This window comes from Pteropus medius, unplaced genomic scaffold (assembly GCF_902729225.1).
Source record: "Pteropus medius unplaced genomic scaffold, Ma_sr-lr_union100, whole genome shotgun sequence".
NCBI lineage: Eukaryota > Metazoa > Chordata > Mammalia > Chiroptera > Pteropodidae > Pteropus > Pteropus medius.
In genome coordinates this window covers 10,801,708-10,824,736 of record NW_024349803.1, presented here as the reverse complement: position 1 = coordinate 10,824,736, position 23,029 = coordinate 10,801,708, and the positions used below count along the sequence as shown (strand labels likewise).

Genomic DNA, 23,029 nt, shown 5'->3' with positions numbered 1-23,029 from the left:
CCACACACACACCTCTCTTTCCTTCCATTGTTATGCAGAGGGAGGCGAGGCTATTGAATGTTCAAGAAGAATTGGATTAGGTAGCAAGATATCTGCAGCTCTCTTCCTGGTTTTGCCTCTGTCCTAGAGATCTCACTTCCAACAAGCCCCCCACACCACACACTATACACTCTTCCCACCTACAAAACGGCCAAGGAGCCAGGAGTGTGGGAGAAATCAATAAGGGGGCCTTGGATGATGGCATCGTAGGGGAGGAAAAAGTTTTCCTCAACCCTCTTAGGGCCCTTGGCTGGGTCTGCAAATTATTATTATCATTATTATATATCTTTTTTTACAGTAGAAAAGTTTTATTAGAAAGGAATGTACACTTCCAGACATGGACAAGAGAAGTATGGCTCAAAAGGCCTGGGTCTGATAATTAAACCGGCAAAGACAGAGTAACAAGAGAAAAGCATACAAATTTTATTAAATTTTTATATGTACATGGGGAGCCTTCACAAGAGAATGAAGACCTGAAGAAGTGACCAGAGCAGGAAGCTTTATATATCTTTAGATAAATACTGCATTTGTGAAGAATTGACAAGATGAGAGATTTGGCATAGGAGTAGTAAGTGGTGAAGAAGTAAACAGGAAGACAAAAGTTAGTTTAATGAGGGTCGTTTATACAGCCTCGTTCCCCAATTCCCTGTCCCTGGAGACAAGAATGTCCTCCTTTCTCCTGGTACCTAAAACAAGGTAGTTTTATGACCTGTTTCAGGAAAGAAGGGGAAGGAGGTCAGAGTGACCCTCCTGCTTCTGTCACTTTTTAAAATTCTTTCAGCTTAGATATTTAATATGCCAAGGTGCCTATTTCAGGGTACCATAGGTATCCCAAACCCCATCAGTGTCTTGTTACCACTTACTCAGGTGAATGGGAGATCATGACATTACCAAATGACAAATTCAAGAGATTACACACAGGAAGAAAACAGTAGTGTTGCAAAGAAAAGTAACTTGGTTCAGGGAGGTCAATGCTGAGAACATGTATATAAAATCTCCATCCCAGAACTATTTTCTCAAATGATTATTCTTATCTTTTTGGGAGGACAGGCACCCCTTTGAAAATCTAATAAATTATATAGCACCATATCCCCAGGAAAATGCACGCAGACATAGAAACCAAACCTTAGGGGCTCATTGCCTCCTTGAATTCAGGGTGATTAGTGTAAGGAGTCGAGAGCTGCAATCAGGCTTTTCCTTCTTTGTAAATCCCATCCAGAGTTCAGCGTAGTTTGGAGAAAGCATTCATTTGTTCATTCATTCAACAAGCAACTCTTTGAGAAACTTCCAAGTGTCAGGCCCCATGCTGGGCCACATTGTGAGGCAGAAAGAGGTGAATCGGACACAGTGCCTGCTCCAGGGATGCTCATGGTCTGGCTGAGGAGACCTACGGAGAACAGACAATGAGTGTACAGTGATTGGAGAGGCAGCAGAGGGAAGGGTGGAAGCCTGGAGAGGAGCGGGCAGAACGGCTTCCCACAGTTCCCCCTTCGCACTGCAGTCAGTTCCTACACCTCTGACTACAAAGCAAAGTGATTTGAAAGAGCCCAACTCTTCCCTGAGGGGCTAGCTGCTCTGCCCCAGTCAGAGCTCTCACCCCTACTCCCACTGGGCCCCATTCAGCTCTCATACCTCCCCTGGGATGGAGTTGGTTTTCCTAGCTCTCCCCATGGACTCCCAGGGTGCTAAGCTACCTTTCACAGCCACTCTCACCCCCACCTACCTACCCGACAGGGGTTGTTCTCAGTTCCCCAGTTCAGTTTCTAAATAAGTAACCAATCCCTCTTGAATTCCCGCCTTTCTTTGCTTAAATCCTGTTCATTTTACTAGATCAGCTGCAAGGAAACAAGGAGTAACAAAAATAACTAACTTTAAGGAAGTTACAGATTTGCAAGAAACCTAGGGAGTCCTGGTATGAGTAGTATGGGGAGGAGTGTCATTATTCACGGACCGAAGGCTGAGCTGGGCTTCTTCTCACCTCTTCCCCGAATTCTTCTTCCTGGGGTCCTTAGGGAAAAATTGCTAGCTTCAAGTTTGGGTGTCAGCAACCCTGCCTGGGTTGGACTCTAGGCTGCATATGCTTATCTTAGCTGCATATGCTTATCTTAGCTGCTTCCGTATCGCACTTCTGGCACAGGCCCCTGAGCACCCCTTACAAGGTTCTGGCTGCCCCTCTTCCCCTCCTGGGTTCAGCTCTTGCCTCCCAAGAGAAAAAAGTCCCTCCCTCTTTTTAGCCTTTGAAGTGCCCTCCCAGGGGCTTCTTTCATTACTCACTTGCAGAGATTACTCTTAGATACCTGGAAGTCCTACTGTAATGTTCATTTGCTTTGTAGACTATTCATTTCTATTTTAGAAAATGAATAAGTTTATAGGTCATAGAATTAAAACAAAACCTTTTAGAAATTTGTTAAGTGAAGATAATAAGTATAAGATGTGTATGTTAAACACAGAAGGGAAGGAGGGACCAAGAAATACCTAATATTCTTGAGGTACTGAATATACATGAAGCACTGTATCTCTAAATATTCATGATACCCTAATATACATGAGATACTAAATATTCATGCATGAAATCTTGATGTGGAGAATGATAATCATTCTGGCCCCATCCTTTCTTTAAAATATATAAATAAAACCCATAGCTGCTCAGCTGGCTAACTGGTGAGCTACATTGATGACCAGGAATAAGGGGCTGTGTATTTCTTTGGCATTAGTGTGTGTCATTGATCCAGGAAGACTTCCATCTGTGGGAGGGCTTTGCTCAGACCTCAACTCTGGTCCTTGTTAACTGTACCATTAGCAGGGAAGGCTGATGTGGCCAACAGACATGTTATAAATATAATGTCCTCCTCAGATTCATGCTTTTTTTTCATCTTACCCTAAAAGTATCAACCTATCCCATCATTCCCCTTGCTTTTCCCTATGTGTTCTTCCTTGGTTTAATAAAGTATGTGATTTGAGCATTTTAACCTGGTTTGAGAGACTTTCTGTGGTCTCTGAGATAGCTGGCTTGGTACTGCACTTGAAGGCTACCATTCTATCACTATGTAACAACTACTCTAATAAACATTGTTTCTCCAAATCCCATTTGGCTGGCTATGACAATGAAGTTCAGTGTGGGCTCCCATCCTACATACTTTTTCCCCCATCTCTTCTCCTTCTCCTCACTCAGTGCCTGCCCCATCCTAAATTCTTCCCCTGACCACAGCAACCTGGGTCTGAATTACCACTGAATTACCACAATTAACACAGGTTCTGTTTTACAAAAGCAAGGCCCAGGCCCGCCTCTCCCCCACCCCGCTCCCCACCCCACCCTGCCACCCCTAGCCCCCCCCACCCCACCCCGTGTCTAGGACTACAAAGTTCATTTTCAACTCCAGGTGAGCCCTTCTCTATTCCTGGGGTTCTCGGGTTTTGTTTGTTTGTTTATTTGTTTCTTTTCTGAATGTTAGGACCTTCTCTGCTCTAAGCACCTTGAAGGCAGACATTGTCTTGTCTCTGCCATCCTAGCTCCTGTCACAGGATCTAGGACATACCAACTACTCTGTGACTACCAGACTCAGTGTGGATTAAATTCTCCATTTGATTCATTCATCTTAACAGTTCAGACTCTTACATCTAATCCATCAACAAGTCCTAGCACTTCTACAAAATTGTTCTTAAATTTGCTTCTCTTCATCTCTAGTACCATCACCACACCCTGGGCTAAGCCACTCTAACTAGATATTTTTCTAGCTAAAAATATATCATAGCTTCCCTGCTTTCTCTATAAACAACTCTAACCTTTCTCCACACAGCTGATATAGTGATTTGAGACAAAGAGAGAAGAGAGGAGAGGAAAAGAATAGAATAGAATAAAAAAGAAAAGAAAAGAAAAGAAATAAAAAATGACCAACCTCATAAGTCTGGAATGCTTGAAACTTGGCACATTCCAGGCAAATTTCCTATTCATGGAAGAAGTGTGTCTGTGACCTGCACACATATATTTCTGTTCTTATTTTTAAAAATAAATTAATTGGCTTTCTACTCTTCCTTTCACTTGTAGTCAGTTGCAAATAACAGAGAATCAACTAAAACCAGCACTAGCCAAGAGTGGAGTTATTAGCTTAAACACTTGTGAAGTGTTACTGATCCGCTGGCCTTAGGCCTGTCCGGACCCAGAGTTTCAAATGGTGTTCTTTCTCTCTCTCTTGCTCCTGCTGATAGCTCTCTTTTTCTCTGTTTTTCAGCTTCATTTTCTGACCTGCTCTCTTCACACAATGACAGAGGGCTCTAGCTTCACTTGCTATTACATCTGTAGTCTCAGAGAAAGAGATTCTTTCCACATACCAATTATAAAGATGACTTCGACTGGTCCAGTTGAGGTCACCTGCTCCTCCCTGAACCAATCACATTCATCACTGTAGCCAGAGAAATGGAGACCTCTGATTGGCCAGCCTGGGTGCCCTATTCATACCTGTGGGATAGGGGTAGAGTTTCCATATAAGCCTACCAACCAGGCTCATGTAGAGTAGGGGGTTGGGGCTTCCAAAGGAAAAGTGGGGATAGAAACAACAGAGGTCCAGGTCTTTTTTGGTGAGGTATTCTACATGTGCTCAACTCCTTCTTGCCTCTGTTCATTGACACGTATGCTCTTTCTTCTTCCTGGAATGCCTTCCCCACTCCCTTGCCTCTCAAATCCTATGTGGCTAACTCCTACTTGGACTTTTGGTCTCAGCTGAAATGTCACCTACTTCGAGAGATGTCTCCCCTGACCCCATACATTAAGTTGCATCTATCTGACTAACATTCTCATAGCAATTTCTTAATTTTTTAACAATTATTTTAAATTTAATATTGGTCAAAAGTCTGTCTCCCTCAATAGGCTGTAAGCCCCACAGCTTTGGCTCTTAGTTTTGGCCATAGTTGCATTCCTAGTTCCCAATTCACTTGTACATAGTAGTGATGAAAGATGAGGTGAATCCTCCCCCCTTGGGGACTCAAGTCCTACACTGAGGGAGGATCTTTGTGCACAGGAAAGAATTCAAGCACGAGTCCATTAGAAACTAAAGGAAAGTTTATTAGAGAAGGAATAATGCTCCACAGACAGAGATGTGTTCTTCTCTCAAAGCCAGAGAAAGAGACCTTGAGTGTTCAAATAATTGGGTTTTATATCTGTTTTTTTCTTTCATGATATGGGTTTTCAGCATTAACAGCATGGGGAAGTAGTTGTTAGTAATCTCAGCAGGAATCTTCTGGTAGGTTTCCCATGGTCTGGCCATATGCTGATCAGCAGATTCCAGTGTCTAGAACCATGTAGCAGGCTCTGGTTTAATATCTAGTCAATTTGTGTAGTTCTCATGCCTCTTCCCTGTACTATTTATTTATTTATTCAGGGGGTAAAGAGGGGAGGCAATAAGTGCTTAGGATACAGGTAAATAAGCTGTATGTGTTCCTGTACTCAAGGAGCAGCAACTTTTGCATATGCATTGGGCCAGAGTTTTTCAAATTACAAGGGTCCATGCATGGTGAAATTAACTTGGTGGATTGCAACTACAATTCTTAAAACAAGAAATAGAATAGAGTAGAAAATAGAAATGGTCTAGAAAACATCAGAATTCATCACACATAATAAGGGTGTTATATTCCATCGTATTTTTATTTCAACATATAAAAATACACACATCCATTGTGCTGTATACCTGAAACTAATACAAAATTTAAAAAAAATACACATATGTACTAGGTTGCATTGTAAAATGCCTTTAATAGGGGTTGGGTCAAAAAGTATGTTAAGATAGTACCTTACTGCTCAGAGCAACCCAGGGCTCCAGATACTGAGTCATGTCATCACTGGGAAATAACACCTGGGAAGCTCATTCAAAGAATCAGAGTGGAAGTGGAGACACAATTTCAGGATGCTGTTGCAGGGTGAACTCTGGATTTCTGTGCTTTGGTTGGCTTGTGTTACATCCTCAAGGCCATTTAATGATATGTACAGTCAGGTGTGTTTTCTCCACTTTTGGTTGTTGTTGCAAATAACAGATGACAACGATTTACAAAATTAAATACAAAATTAAAAAAATATATTTTTGCTGCCATATGTGGTCAGGCCATAAATTGCATACTCATAGAAAACAGTTGAATTAATTAAAACCCTGGAAGAATAGAACTCAGGGAGGCTGGAGGACAGGAGTTATTATGGTGTGGGAAGCACAGGGGCTATTGTCCTGAACAGATGGTGTTTGAGTTCCTGTTTCAGTACTTGCTGGCTGTTTGGATTCAGGTGAAAGGAACTAATACATATTTGCTTAAGACTCGCTCAGAATAAGCCCCTGTGTCAATTGTGGGAGGTATAAAAATAAACGATATATCCATACCCTGTCCCCAAGGAGTTTACAGTCTGGTAGGAGATATGACTGAGCCTGTTTCCTCATCTTGAAAATACATGTAATAATAGACTTAATTAATTTAGCTATTAGGAAGATTAAATGAACGAATTCAGATACGAATGGCCATGTTCCCTCCTGCCACAGGACCCTTGCATTGACTGTTTTGATTGGGAAGCTTTTTGCCCTCACTCTTTGCCTCCTCTAATCTTCTTTCAGACTGAGGCAAGTTTTCCTTTCCTTAGGGAAATGTTTGCTTTCCCCTCTCAGTCAATTCCTCAATTATTATTTACTTTCACAGAATCAGGCAACCCCATCTTATGGCAATTTAGCTGTAATTTGCAGTTAATCATGTCATGACTTCATTAATGACTCTTTCTTCCTCTGCAGCTCATGCTATAGGAATCATGTAGTTTTTTTTCACCCCTATATCACCACCATTTATCCCAATAGTTGGGACTGTTGCTGAATGAATGAAGAAGTGAATAGTCTCAACAGTCTGGAAACATTTTTTTACCCTCCAAAGAGTCTGCCTATTATTGGAATTTGGAAAACACTGCCTTACATGAATTCCTCTTAGTAGCTCTTAAGGAGATACTTGACAAATACTTGCCGATTTCATTCTGAAAGTTTAGTCTGGATGGAACATCCTTGACCCCTCTGACAGTGTAAGTTTTGATCCTGTAAAAGGAACATTTATTGGCCCCTTGACCAGTCTGAAGAATTGAGGACTAAGGAAGTCATTTCGCATTTCTCTCAGGTCTCAACCCTTTAGATTGAGTAATCCAGGTTTCTGTTGTTGAGACCCATCTTGTACCTGCAAGCTTCCCCTTTCATTTGCATAGGTATTTCAAGACTGTTCTAGACTTCTGAGCTCCGCTTGACTTACGTACCAAAAATTAGTGCAAGAAACCAAACTGTCTTATCTACCTACATTTTGAAATAAAGACTTGCTTAAGATGTAGAAGTTAAAGAAAGTCAACTCTTCAGTTTGTGTTCGCTTAATGAAAAAGATGCGATGGAGTCATTTTTCAGCTAAAAAATTCCCTTTGAAGTTAGGGCTTTGTTTTGCAAATCTGAGGCCTTGTGAGCTGTCCAAGAAGCTGAATATAGGCTTCCAATAAAAGTTCAGTCATAGGTGAATTAGGGTGAAACTGCAAACAGGCCACTGGCATTTTGAGTGTGAGACATTTCTGCCTCTGATGCCTTCTTAATGAGCTAAAAAATTCTTGATCTAAGCTGTTCAAGGTAGCAGATTATTTCGAAATTAATTTAATTGCATTACATTATCTTCCATATTTATAAAAAATGGTTAGAGTCTCGGGTGGCTTGTCCTTAACAACAAACAGGGCAGTGCCTTTATTGTTAAATAGCTTACATTCCACAAGACAGAGAGTCACACCCAAACCCCTAGGGAACCAGGGCTACAATCTTTGATCTACCTAACCCAGCATACGAGTGCTAATTGGTTTTAAAAGTGCCTGATTTATTATTTTTCAACATTCAACTTATTTTTTTTAGTGAATGACTCCATTCTAGAGTTGCAAGTTAATAGGATTTAAGATTAATTGGGTTTAAAATACAGTGTGATTAGCTTTCTCAATTTGTAAGCCTGGTCCCAGAGCCTACTTCCTGTCCTTCTAGTGCCCTCATTGCCACACCCGCTTGATCACTAGACTCCACCCCTTCCTCTCTTGCTTTTTGCCTCTTTCCTTCTTCAATGACAGTAATACCTCTTGTTAAATTACAACCTTTTTATATGATATATATGATAGCATATATTTTATATTATATATAATAGGTAATATGTTAATATGTTATATACCATATGATATACACAATATATATTTTCTATTATGCACCAGATAATATGTTAGTGTATATATATATCATATATAGTATATATTTTTTATTATATGTGATTAGTAATACATTAGTATATATCATATATCATTTATCATATATATTGTATATTTTTATATTGTATATATAATAAGTAACATGTTAGAGAGGGGGAGCAGAGTCCAACACACCAAAATATGCCTTTATTGGGATATTGATTATTTTAAGCTTTTTGCTTTTTTAAAATTTAATTTAAGTTGTTTAACCTTTTTATTTTTAAGATACAAAATAAAAAGGAAGAACTTTTGACTTTACCCCGAACTGTCTAAAAGACTTTAGATAAAGGACCTGCTCCAGGAAAGGAACTATCATCATCAGTAACTATGAACTAAATGTGGCAATCAGGGAGGAACCTAGCAAGGCCTGTTTGTTAGACACCCCTCTGTGTCTCTTTGTTTCTGGGTGGCCTGGCAAGAATTTGTTCACCAAATGTTTGTTCCTCCTCATCTACCTGTGAATTGCCTACTTTCCCTTTGAAGTCCAAACCACTACCCTCCTTTCTCCTTAGCTCAAGATGACATATAACCCTCAACTCTCCTATTTATCCTGAGGTCTCATGAGTCTTACTGAAGGCCCGTATGTACATAATTAAATTTGGTTATTTTCTCCTGTTAATCTGTTTCATGTCAATTTGATTATTAGATTAGTCAGAAGAACTATGAGGGAAAAGAGGGGAAATTTTCCCCCTTCTTCGTGAGTATGATAAAAATTTCAAATAGCATAAAGAACAACCATAAAAATTAATTCTTCCTTCTACTCTTGTTTCCCAGCCTCTAGTTCTCCTTCTTACAGGGAATCACTGTTAATTTCTTGTGTCTTTCTGATGATAATCTATGCACAATCAAATAGTAGCATATTTTATGGGTTTGCATCTTACCTATTTCATTAAAAAATATTTTGGAGATTGTTCCAGACCAGTTTATATAGAAATGGCTCATTCTTTTTAAAGTTGTATAATATCACATAATTCAGCTAAAATCTCTATGTGTATATGTATGTGTGTGCTCAGGTGAGTGAGTGTCCATATGTGTTTTATTAAAATTTCACCCTCAGCCTTAAATATCTCTTACTTTGCTTTATAGTAGAATATAATGTCTGGTTCCCTTTGTGTCCCAATGCCTGGCATTCTCCTTCTCAGAATGCTCTCCCTATTCCCACAGGCTTCAGCTCTGTAGGTTGTACATTGGTGTATCTGAACTCTGGACCCTTTCCTAAAACAACATGGGTAAAAATGTGAGTAAAGCATTTCTTTAAAAGAAAGCCTTCAATTAAAACCAACTGACATTTGTGCTTGGACTTAACGACATAGAAGGGAGCAAGAAAGCATTCCAGCCCTCAAGTTTCTTGTATTCCACTGGGGAGACAGGCTGGAAAAAATAGTGATTATCAGATTGAGAGGTGGAAGTCTGTTGGGTATTGGTGTGATGATTTCAAATCCATTTGTTTACGACTTAAGCGAAGTTGTTTTAATCCACCTATGGCCGATGGACATTTAGGCTATAAATACTGAGAGTTTCTGAAGATTGTCTGAGAGTTTTGGTCTGGGTAAAGGGATGCTTTGCTGACCTAAACAGTTCTCCAGAGATCTTAAAACACTTGCTCCTGCTGTGGCCAAGGTGACTCTGGTTGGCAGTGGTGCTAAACGGTATAATGGTCCCTGGAGTGATAACCTTCAGAACAGCATAGCCTGTCTGTGAACGGTGGCATCTTTGTGGTCTAGCAAGAAGAGAATTTCATTTTGCACTAGTAGCTGGAAGTCAGCTTGCAGTTGGTTAGGCCAACTATCCCAAGAAACAAAACTCGTATAAATGATACACCTCTAAATTTAGACTTTATTCTTTTTGCCTTCCCTGTGATTAATCCATCATTTGTTTGGAGTATGTTATTTCTTTATTTGGCTTATTAAGAGATATAATCCTGTATGCTATTGGCTTGTGAAATTATAATTCCCACAATGAACCTGTGCTAAACAAATTGCTGGCAAAGACGGAATCAGTTTCTGAGTATAACTTTGTTGCCTCTGCCAAAACAAGAACAAGAGTCTCATAGTGGAATAGGAAGAGATCAGCAGTCATAAGAAAGTGAAATTGAGGCTAAGGCCTTAGAGAAGGGTTGGCTAAGATAAAAAGGCAGATGTAGCTTGGATTGTGAGGATGATAAAGAAAATCTAAGAAACAGAACCCAAATCCTCCCGGACCTTCAGCACCGAAATAGATACACCTCAGGAAGGCAAGCAGGAAAGAGGTCACCAGAGAGGATAAATCTACTCTCTGGTACCTATAAGAATGCACTTTGACTCCTCACACAAAGCTATGAACGTTTCATCAGTCCCAGCAACCCAGGAATGGTTCCTGAGTATTCCTAGAGAATTTCTCCTTCAGCTGGGAATGTTGGCATAAGCAGTGCTTGGGAACTTAATGAGGCCATTTCACTGGGTCATGAGGAGCAACTAGCAGCCTAGATGAGCTGGGTTTCCATTGCCTCTGTGACTTTGAGCAAGCCCGTTCATCTCCTTGGGCCTCAGATTCTTGCCATGAAATTCATTTATTAAAAAATATGTAATAAGCATCTACTATATGTTAGACATAAATCTTGGTCCTGGGGAGGCAGTAGATAAAAGAGACAAATGTGAGGAGACCAAATAATGTTGCCTCAGATAGCCTGTTTAAAGCCAGCATTTTATATTTGCAAGTGATCTTACTGATAATCAGGCATTTGTAAAAATGCTTTTCTTGACTGGAAAAGAGACAGAAATCCATGCCTTTTTGCTTCTCCTTCTGTCTCCAATATTACTGCTCCCTGAATCTGCTTCTCGAATTTTATTTTCTATTGCAGTTTAATCTTTCCTCAAGTGGCTGCTGCTCATCCTTCTGCAGTTCCCTCTGCCCTACATCTGCCTTTCCCTTTCTGTCTCTTTCCATGTTTGGTGGCCATGGTGTGTGCGGCTGGGCCTTTTGTGCTGGTCTTTGAAGATAGTTGGGGAAGAGGAGGGGAGAGAGGGGCTGCATGCCAATAGCTGTGGGCAGGACAGGATGTTTGAGGCTTTGTTGGCTCTCTCTGATACTTGAGACCAGCATCCAAGCCTGCTCCTTCAGAATCTGAGGATGATAATTAACTTGCTCTCTGGCTTTGTGCAAGTTAATTTTCATGCTTAAGGGCTTCGATTTCTCTCTGTGTAAGATGAGCGGGCTGTACAGTACGATTTTTAAGTCTCCAAGCTTTGCGCTCTAAAATTCTAAGAAAATAAGCTCTTAAATACTCTGCATTGGGGGTCTAAAGGGTACATCTCATATAGAGGGTAATTTAGCAATATCTTCCAAAATTACAAATACCTATACCTATTGGTAGAATAAATTCTACTAAGAATTTATTCTGTTGTTACACTTGCATATTGCAAAATGATATAAATTCAAGTTTGTTCATTGTAATATTGTTTGTATATGAAAATATTGGAATTAGTTCAAATATCCATCAATAAAGACAAGATAAATAAATTATAGTATATCTTTACAATGGAATATTACACGGCATAAAATAGAATACAGATACAATGAAATATTATATAGCAATGAATGAACAAAGTACTGTTACATGCAGTAGTGTATGAATATCAAAACAATGTAGAGGAAATGTAGAGCAAAAGAAACCAAACACAAAAAGAGCACACACTGTATGAATCTATTTAATTGAAGTTCAAAAACAGGAGAAAAATAGTGGTAACCCCTGGAAACAGGGTAGTGACTGGAAGTGGTCACAAGTGGGTTTTAAGATATTTGTCATGTTCTCTTTATTGATTTAGGAACTGGTTACACAAGTGTGTTCAGTTTGTGAAAATATGTGACATGTGCAGTTTTTTGGTATGTATTCTATACACCAACAGAAATTTAAAAAGAGTACATAAAGTCTATATGTACTGATATAAAAAAGCCTGATATATATTATGTGAAAAAAAAAACCCAAATACAAATCAAACACTTCCATTTGTGCAAAATAAACAGGAAAATATGTCTGTATTTGCTAATATATGCATATAATACTTCTGGAAGAATACTCAAGAAACTGACAACACCGGTTGTCTGTAAGGAGACCTTTATAGCTGAGAGATTTTGTTTGGTTGTACATTTTAGATTCCAAACCATGTGAACATATTATTTATACAGCGAAAAGAAAGCGCTCAAATTCTAAAAAAAAAAAAAAAAAAATTCTGTAAATCTAGGAAATACTCAGAAGTTTTTGGAAAGAAGAAAAATAGGAGAATAAGACCAAATTATGCATTGAAAGTATAGCTCAGAACTCAGTGGTGGAGAAATGGGGGTCATGGAGAACAACTGAATCTTCTAAAATTGGACAGATAGAATCTTCTCTTTACATTCACAACTTTAGTCATGATCTAAAATCAGTCACATTTTTTTCCCTCTAAAACTGTTTATTAGATTAAAGGAATAAGATAATACATATACTGGTTATAATAAGTAAGATAATTCAAAGATCTATAAAGAAATAGATGACTCCTTTCCACCTCACACCCTCCTCTTTCAGCCCTCTGAGGCACCCAATGTGATCAGCCTAGTGTTAATTCTTCTATCCCTTTCTCTATGCTCACATGAATATATACATAAATGGTCAGCAATATACAAACAGGATCATACCATTCTTTATCACTTGAAAAAGTGCATTTTCCGCTTCAGCAATATACCGTGGACATCCCTCTGAGTCAATACAAATAGATCTAACTCATTTTCATCATTGCATAATATTCCATAGTATGGAGGCAGTACAATTGATTCATGGATTCCATTACCTATGGACAATCAGGTTGTTTCCACTTTGTGTTTGTTTTGCACTACAAACAATACAATAAGCATCCGTATTAGTTTCCTTTGGCTACTTTATCAAATTACCACAAACTGAGTGGTTTAAAACAACAGAAATTTATTTGCTCACAGTTCTGAAGTCCAGAAGTCTGAAATCAAGGTGTTAGCAAGGTTAGTTCCTTCTACAGGCTCTGAGGGAGAATCTGTTCCATGTCCTTCTCCTAGCTTCTTGTAGATGCCAGTAATCCTTGGCATTCTTGGCTTGTACATGCATCACCTTCATCTCTGCCTCGTTCCTTAGATTTCCTTCATCTCTTTGTCTCTGTATCTTAAATCTCCCTCTGCCGTTCTCTTATAAGGACACCTGTCATTGAAGTTATGGCTCACCTTAAATCTAGGATGAGCTCATTTCATGTTCCTTAATCACATCTGCATGGATCCAATTTCCAAATAAGGCTATGCTCACAGGTTTCAAGTAGATATATCTTTTAGAGGACCAACATTCAACCCACTACAGCATCCTTATGTATATCCCTACAACTGGTTGTTTCTGTAGTTTTTCTACGGGGCAGAGTTGGTGTATTTTTTGGTCAATGAGCAGGTATGTATATTTCAAATTTTAATAGATATTCCCAGATTACTCCTAGAAAGTTTGCGGAAATTTACATTTCCATCAGTGATATAACCAGAGCTCGTTTCCACGCATATCACTGATTGCTCTTATGAATGCCAATCTAATGAGAAAAAAATGGATTATTGTTTTAATTTGCTTTTCCATGCTATTGGTAAAATAAGCAGCTAATTAATTTAGATTTTTGTCTTCCACTAATTGCCTGCTTGTACTTTGCCCACATTTTAGAAACACTGAGCTATTTAGCTTTTTTAAAAATCCATTTATAGAAACTCTTTTATGTTAGAGATACAATGTGTTTGCCATATGTTTGGTGCAGTTCTATTGTTTTTTACTTTTTTTGTCTTATTGTGATGTCATGCAAAACTTTCAGAATATCTATGAGGACAAATGTTTTTATTTTTTCTTTAATGATTCTGGCCTTCCTGTCTTGCTTAAAAATCTCCTCACTAGTTATATTTCTATTCTTTAAAAAATTTCCTCTAAGTCTTTGATTTGTATATTTTATATCTTTAATTCTTCTGGAATTTATTTTTAAATATGGCATGATCCTCTTTTTGATTTATTATGAAAAGAGTCAATTAAACCAGGATCATTTATTAAATAAATTATTCGTTTATCACTGGCTTGTTTGCCACCTTTGCTTTATATTAGATTCTACTTCTAGATTCTATCAGACTACTCAACTATTTGCCTGTGCTATTATAGTAAGTTACAATAACTTTGCAGTATAGTAGCTTTACAATAAGATAAAATTCTGGTTTTCAATAAGTGAAATTCGAGTGTGCCAACTAAGAAAGAGGGCCATGAAATTTCCTGGTTGAGGTCAAAGATAACAGGAGATAAGGTATGCGAAAGGGCTAGGTAAACCATAAGGCTCTGCAGACAAATGTTAGCTGCTGTTATAGCAAAAATGAACACACAGAAAAAGAATCTTGGGCTTGGAAGGCTGGACTTTTTCTTTTAGGGCCATTAACAGTGCCAAGATTGAAGGGCCAGCTGTGGGGCAGCCGACCTAGATAGAGTCCCCATCTCCACAACCGGAGTGACAAAGGGGAAGTGGGAAAAGCAAAGTACTGCCACAGGAACCGAGGGCTGTGTTCAAAGTCGCAGAACGGAATTAGGGAGAGGAACTGCGAAGAGAAGGCCAGTAACAAGGCCCAGGAACAGAGGGGGTCTCTCAGAGGGTGCCACGGTTGAGGCAGGTGGTGGGTCTGTTCTGAAGGCCTGCTGAAGATTCCCGATCCTGCGGTCCTCCTACAACAGCAAAGAGGAGCACAACTGCCGCGAAACAGCTATGCTGCAGGGTGGGCAGCGGGAGACGGCAGAGCTGCTTCTCCCCTTGCCCCGCCCGTCCCGTCCCGTCCCGTCTCATCCCGTCTCGTCTCGTCCCGTCCCGTCCCGTCCGGTCCGGTCCCGAAGGGCTGCGGCGGCCGCCGCAGGGTCGGCGATTGGCTCCAGCCGCGCGCGGGGCGGGGTGAAGGCTGCTGGGAGGCCGGTTGGGGCGGTGCGCGCGCGCGCGCGCACGCGCGAGCACTGTCACGGCGGCGGCGCGCGCGTGCTCCGTCGGTCGGTGCGGCGGCGGCGGCGGCGGCGGCGGCAGAGGAACCGGCCATGGCAGTGGACAGCGGGCTGGTGTAGTGCCGCGTGGGGCAGGCGGGAGGTGGCTGAGAGAGGCGGGATGGGGACGCCGCAGCTGGACCGTCGCTGTGGTCTGGGCTGCTGACCGTGTACTCGGAGCCGGGAGCCGGCGGCGCCGGGCAGGTGAGTGCGGCGGCGCGGGACCCGGATATGCCGCGCGGCTCAGAGGCGGCGCGGTCGCGGTCGCCCGCTGAGGTGCCCCCGCGCGGGCCGGAGGCGCGCTCTTGCTGGCCACAGTCTGTGGCGCCGGCGACTTCGTTGTCTGCGCCGCGCTTCCTGCGGGTTCGGAGGACGCCAGCTCGGCGGGGGCACCTCGCTTGACTGCGGCCCTCCCAGGTTTCTCCAAGGTGAGCGGTGCTCCCCGGCCTCCCGCGGCAGAGACGCAGCCGAGCGCTCCGGGCCGCCGGCGCTTTTGGTCGCGTTCCTGAAGGGCGCGTCTGTGAAGAGGCGGTGTCTTCGCTCCCTGTGTCTGTGCAGACACCACCGGAGCTTCCCGACCCTCAGGTGTCTTTTCGCGCAGGAGTGTGTTTTAGGGGCGGGGATCCTGGACTGTTGGGGTATGGTCGTGTTTTCAAATCCTAGCGCTACCACTTACCAGCTCTGGGGCCTTGGGCCAAAGTGTCCTGATTTGTTAATGAGAATAATAATAAGTACATTACAGGGTTGTTGCGAGGATAGGACAAGACGATGTTCGTGACCAAACAGCAAGTGACCGGGAAACCGTAGGCTGTGAGGGAGCAACCCTGGTGCAGCAGCTTCTCTTGTTAGCTGTTGCTGATTCCGGGCTGCGTGTGTATGTTTGGGGAGCACATTGTTTCCGAACTACTCTGGTATTGCAGTAACCTCTACCGGAGTTGCTTAGTACCGGAGTCTGTTATCTTACAGTGGTCTGGATAGAATCCTGTAGTCTCATTCTAGAGTCCTGTAGTCTTTTTCTGGCTAAGGCTGCCTTGGAATACCTGTCTCAGGTACCGAGTGGGAATTACTGCTGAAGTAAAAGCCAGCGACATTTAGGGTTAGCTTGGGATGGAAGATGGTAGGACACATAAACTAGAAGCACTTTTGCTAGTCTGTCACTTGTTACAGCGTATAAACACAAAGAATATGGGAACAGACTCCTTTTTCTGCATTGCTACATCCGAAGGGAGTGACAAGTGCTTTTGTAAACATCGTTGTGGGCAGTGTTACTGTCTGGTGAAGTCATCATAATTAAATTAGATGAGCATTTTGAAGCACTGAATGGATGTTTGGAGATATGATTCCTAATTAAATCATCTCTAGCGAGTCAGAATTCTCAGCAGTTCATTAATCATTTGGGGCTTTTTATGCTATTCTGTAGGATTTTTATGGTAAAAGCAGAACTGTTTAAGTCATGGTATTATTGTAGTGTAGGAGAGGGTGTTTGGGATAATGGTCTTAACCTAGTTTCCTAGTGACATAAAACTCTTAAAACTGGAGTTGTATTCACTAAAGCAAAAATGACCAAAACCAAAAAACTTTGTTTTACACCCCCTGGTTCACACTCTTATTCACTGTCAGGTTGCTTTTTGGAAGTAGAGAAAATCGAGCTGGGTGTCGATTTATCTCAGTTTTGTACCTCTCGCCTATATTTCCTGCTTTTCTTAGCGACTCACTCATAGACTTTTGATCCATCTTGCTTTGTGAATGTGAACAAAATACATAGAAAAGAATTAAAAACGAACCTTGTACTCTAATTATGTTATTCCTAAATTAGGATCTGCCTTGTTGTCTAACTTTAGACTGGTGAACTCCACAGTAGAAGCACTGTTAGCCACTGTGAAAAGGCTAGGGGTCAAGTCACATTTTGGTTGTAGCCGGACGTGGGTCCCAAATATCTGGGGCTTTCAGGATGCCACTCAGTCTTTCTGGGCCTCAGTTTTTTAATTTATGGTATTTGAGTGTGTGTCACCAGCAGATTGGGAGGGTGGTGGTGAACTAGAGAATCATATATAAAGGATAGTCCAGGATATTATACTTTTCCTTCTCTTTCACTCTTTCTCTCTGTCCTATTGACTTTTTCTTTTCCCGAATTCAAACATTCTAATGCCTCAGGGCTTCCAAGCCTGGCCCTCACCTTTTTTCTACCTGTACTCTCTCTGGGTGATCCTATCTTGCATGCCCTATGGTCTAATGTGCTGTTGTTGACCCAGATTTTTATCTCCAGTCCTGAACTTCAAATTTCTTCTTGCTTGCATGCTATCTTTACTTCTTTTGTGTACAGGCATCTTAAACTTACCAAGTTTAAAGTGAAGCTCTTGATTTCCATCTCCCAATCTATTCCTTCCCCAGCAGTTTCTATTTCATAAGAGCACCCCTCTGCCTTCCTCCTCCACCCTACTTGAGTGAAAAGCTGGTGTCCATTCTTATTTCATCCTTTTGCCACGCGGCTCCCCCACCTACACAAATGACCAGTCCTTGAACAAATTCTGTCAATTTTACCTCCAATGTATATCCTGAATATATTTTGTTTTCATTGCTACCACGTCAGTTATTCCTGGGTAGTAGCTTCCTAACTGTTCTTGCCTTTGCTGTTGCTCTCCTATAGTCCATTTTGAAACAGCAAGCAGAGTGATCTTTACTTAACTTTCCTCTAGTGGCTTCTCATTACGCTAAAAAGTAAATCCAGACTCCTTACTTGCATTATCTGCTGATTATCTTGCTTCTTTTTTTGGTCATTTGTTGATGGTTTTTTTCCTCCAACATACTATGAGCTCTCTGATGGCAGGGACCTTGTCTGTCTTCCCTGGGGTATTCTCGGTAACTAGAAGTGTCTGGAACATTTAACTAATGTTAATGAATGTGTGAATGAAATATTATAAAATCTTCTGATTCCAAGTATAACATACTCAACACATTTTACACTTTTTTTTGGTTCCGTATTTGTGCAAATGAGGAAGTAATCAGAAGGCCTAGAGTTATTGTTAGACATCCTTATTCCCTCAGTCTTCATTAACATCCTGTACCTCCTGAAAAGACTAACAAGCGTTTAGAAATTAAGCCATTGATAAGAAAACAAATATGAATTTTGTTAATTGTGTGCTGGATCGCTAGTATTTTTGAAAATAAGAAACCAAACAAGCTTTCCAGCCTTGTTTTGTTCTTTTGAAGCATTGAATTTTGGTCTTGGCTAGAGGGGATTGGTTCTAGAATGTGGTAGTTTGATCTAGTATTGCATACCAAATCCTGTAGGCTAGCAGTTGGAATTTTTACAGAGAGCAGGTCGTTTTATTTCAGTTCCATTATTTAAAAAAAAATCCGAGACCCACCTCCCCCCATCTCCTGTGAATGTGCATGCACCTGTGGATATATGTATGTATCCTCTGATTTGATTTAGAGTTATCATAGTTTACCAAATCTCAGGGATAGATCCATATCATTTGGTTTCTATCAACTGCTCATTTGACAGCTTTGTCATGTTGTAGAAAGAGGCAAATAATTTAGGATTTTTTTCCCCCTGCCTGAGACTGACTGTAGCCCTGAAAACTATCTAGCAGGTACGTGAATAAAGGTATGGAAAAATTAGAAGTGTACAATTTCATTGTCAAAGTGGAAATATAGAAAAACTATAAGTTGGAAGAGGAAATATTAGACTAGAAGAATTCTAGTGACTGAATCTTTAGTAGAAGAGAAGAAGGAAGGTAGGAGAGAAGGTCATAGATTTTCAGGCTTTTGTGGGATCACTTTACTTCTCTCTCATTCCTCTTACCTTTCACCTCCCTCCCCAAATTTTGAAACTTGGATTTTTTTTTTCTCTGTCCCCTCTCCATTCCGATTTTCATGGGCTATTTTTTAAAGAAGTGTCTATGAGCCAGTAGTTGTGTCAGCTAGAACACTTTGCATGAGAGGAAACTATCTTGCAGAGGCCTTTCTACTTTTTTTTATAATTAAGCTTTGTTGTCTTGGATTTTCCAGCCATTGGGTCCAGCTTTACCTTTTAGAAAGTGGCTTCAAACTGGTGTACTTCCTTTTTAAGTCATTATTCTATATATTCCATGGTAGACTTTATGTTATGTCAGGTTAAATAATTCTGAGTCATAAACCTGTAGTTGAGAGAGGGAAAAAGGGACTAGATGTATATTTGGGGAGGTATAGTGTGTTAGCCACCAGTTGCTCTGATAAAGCAGATTGCATATTTCTAATTTAGACCTTTTTTTAAGTCAGTGGACTTATTTTTTTAGACAACTAAAGAGATTTTAATAAAGAACATTTCTAAAAGGGGAGTGACATTGAATTAAAAATTATTCATACAGTAAAACTTAACTTTTTTCATGTACAGTCCTATAAATTTTAACCCATGCATAAATTCCTGTAACTACCACAACTAACAGTATGCAGAACAATTCCAACACCCCAAAGAATTCCCCCATGTTATTACCCATTTTTAGTCACCCCCCCTCCCCCAAGTTCTTAACACTTGGACTTAATTGTTTTTTAAAGAAAATTTCTCACAGATAGAAGATGCCAGAACTGGAATGAGTGGATAATAGATCAATCTAATTATTGGTTTCTTACTTACATATATAAGTGAGAGAACTCCAGTCTTCAACATAATGGGTTTACATGCAGTGAAGTAATTAACCTTGTAGATGGAGGAATGTTTATAAAGTCTTTAAGTTAAAAAAAATAACTTTTGGAACCTGTCAAGTGAGGCAGATCCCATAATATCAAATTATATAATAGGAACCATCTAATAATTTGAGGGCCAGGTCTGTGATAAAATTGTAACAGACATCATCACATATCCTTTCATCTCTTTTTAGTAAACCCAGAATTCCCATTCACTGCTATCACAGTGTAGAGATTAATTTTGCAAAGGATTACATTATAAAGTCTCATCTTTTCTCCTTGGTTTCTCTCTAGCATTGTCATTTTCTGCTAGTCTCTCCATTTTATTCCAGTATTTAAGAGTTGTTTTAGGTTTTCAACTGTCCTGGGGATTGAGGGGAGTATATGTTACCTGTATAGCTGAAGTGTATTGTAGATGTAGCTTTCCATTATCCTATTAATTTGCTTCCAGCCTAAAGCAGTTAAAAATCTAGAAATTCCATTGTTTCCTCAGAAAATTCACAAATCTGTCCCCTGAGTCTTGGCTCCAGAATTTATCTACCTTTCCCCCATTTCTTCACTAAGAAAGTATATCTCCTTATTTCCTTGAATATTTAAAGCACGTCACCTGAGATTACTATCAGTTGACCCTTTAACTGGGGGTAAAGCATGTTAATCTGGACAGTTCCCTATCCTGGTACTGCTAGAGCCAGGTCTGCACTCAGAATCCCTTTAGTGCAAAACCAGGAGGGACGGACTGTAGCTTGTCACCCCTGTGGCCCCAGCCACTTGGGAGACCACCAGGCAAATGCTCATTTGCCTTCAAGGGAAATGCGATCCTGATTATCCGTGCCTTCAGGAGGAGGATTATGTGGATTAAAAGAAATCCACGGGTAATCCAGAAGCTTTATTTAAACTGCCGTTTACCCACATTCCTGACCATAGGTTTTCCTTGCATTTGTAATAACTAATTTATAATATTTACTAATTTCATATTATGTCACCTTCTACCATTTAGAAGTAATGACAGTCGGGAAGTAGAGAAAAGATGGGAGGAGTCAAAGGAGTTAGATAATCATCAGGCATTGCCCTACATAATTTAGTGTTGACTAGGTGGTTTAACCACAATGCTTACTAAACCTTAAAGACCTGAATTCCATGAATTCTTTACCTGCTGAGCCACTGTAAGAAATTTGAGGTGACTGTCAACAAGAGGTCAAACTCCATTTTGAGAAATTTGCAATTTACTAGCTTAAATGATTGTGCTTTTGTGACTTAAATAAGATTTCAGATTGTCAGAATTTTAATTTTAATGCAATTTGAACTTTAATGTTCATTTAATAATTTAACCTATTGACAATTTTCATAGGAATTAAACTGAAGACCTGCTATTTGAAATAGAGATGCTCAGGTTTTGTAGCCAGGCCACTAATTACTACCTCCAACAAGTTACATGTAGCTACACAGTAATTAGTTTTTATTAAACAGTTAAAACATAGTTATTTAAAATTATTTACTCTTGAACTATTGTTTTAGTGTAGGTCTTGTATTTGTGTTACCTGCCATTGAGTAGGTCTGATTCCTGGCGATCCTGTGAATGAGTGATGTCCACAGTGTCTTGTCCTTAAAGCCCTGCTCAGCTCCTGTAGACTCATGCCTATGGCTTCTTTTATGGAGTCAGTTCATTTCATATTTGGTTTTCTAATTTTTCTGCTGCCTTCTATTTTTGCCAAAATTATTGTCTTCCAAAGAAAAGACATACTGGAATTATTTTAGTTTTGTTCTTTTGATGGTCGTGGAAATATCACCACCTTTTCATTGGAAATCATTAGTTGTCTTAAATCTTGATCCACTTCACCCACCATTTTATTATTAATATTTCTCCTGAGAGGCTCCTGGTTTTAGATACTCATTCTACCTATAAGGACTGTAATTGTAGGTGTGTGTGTTTGTGTACGTGTATGTGTGTACCTTTTTTTTTTTTTTCTTAGAGAGCTATATATGCCATACCAACCGGTAACAATGACTTTATCTTTAACTTATAAAGAATTCACTGTCTTCTCTTTGAGTCCTAGGCAGTTATTTTTTAATCAGTGATTCTTTAATCAGTGATTCTGTGTATTCTGTGTATTGTTATCTGCTTCTTTTATGTTCTCTTTTAATTTAAAGCTGTGGCTGTTAATATGGCATAATAGGAAAACTCTCTATGTGGCTTACTATATATAATTAGACTATAACAATAGTTAACATTAGATGCTTAATTATGTGTCAGGTTATGCTAAGTGTTCTTTCTATATTATTTCATTTTATCTTATAACAAACTTGCAATGAAGGTCTTAATGATATTCTTACTTCAGAGATGAGTTAAACTGAAGCTTTGAGAAAATAACATGCCAAGTGGCACATAGCTTTTAAGTGAGAGTCAGGTTTTAAACGCAGGTCTGCCTGGCTCTAGAATTTATGCTTTTAATGATTATCTCATACAGTTCTTTGTTTTTTAAGTCTCTCAGAGGAAGGTTAAAAGAGACCATATAAGTGTAAAGTGTTAGGTTTTTTAGTGTAATAATCACCACCTTCATTTAGTACTTGTGTATTCGAAAACAGGAAACTATTTTCCAGTTATTTAACCATTAACTTTCTTTCTCTCACTACAATTAAACAAGTTTATATGGATATAGTATAGTTTTGTGGATAAGAGTTGAGTTAATGAATTAGTTATTTGATGTAGTATGCCTTTGTTTTGAATGTACGATAAGCTTTTCCTTTTGCCTTGGCTTTACAATTAGAAAGACTGTGGTTTTGTGGTTTGTCATATATATGTAACTAGCAAAAGTGCTTAAAGTGTGACCTAGTATAGTTAGATGTTCTAGAAAGCTTGTGTAGATCATCTTAGAGTTTTAGAATAAGACAACTGAAAATATTTTTTCCCTTTTGCTCAGGTAATTTGTTTTGGTGGTATATTGAAACATGTTCCTAAGCTTGATCCTAAAGTATTGGGAATAGAGGAAGGAAGACATAAATCCATTTTTGAATAAATGAGCCAGTAGACTAGTTAATCATCTTTAACT

General features: G+C 39.8%; 1 protein-coding gene across 3 annotated transcripts in view; it reads left to right on the top strand.

The window, feature by feature from the left end:
- The first annotated feature begins 15,384 nt into the window (after positions 1-15,384).
- Positions 15,385-23,029, top strand: part of PIK3CB (phosphatidylinositol-4,5-bisphosphate 3-kinase catalytic subunit beta) — a 174,216-nt gene continuing 166,571 nt past the window's right edge. For 2 of the 3 annotated variants that reach the window (XM_039837280.1, XM_039837279.1), the window contains exon 1: positions 15,385-15,518. The gene's annotated coding sequence lies outside the window, so the exon portion shown is untranslated. Of the gene's footprint in view, positions 15,519-15,618; positions 15,743-23,029 lie in introns of those variants that run through there. The other variant, XM_039837278.1, reaches the window with a different exon arrangement.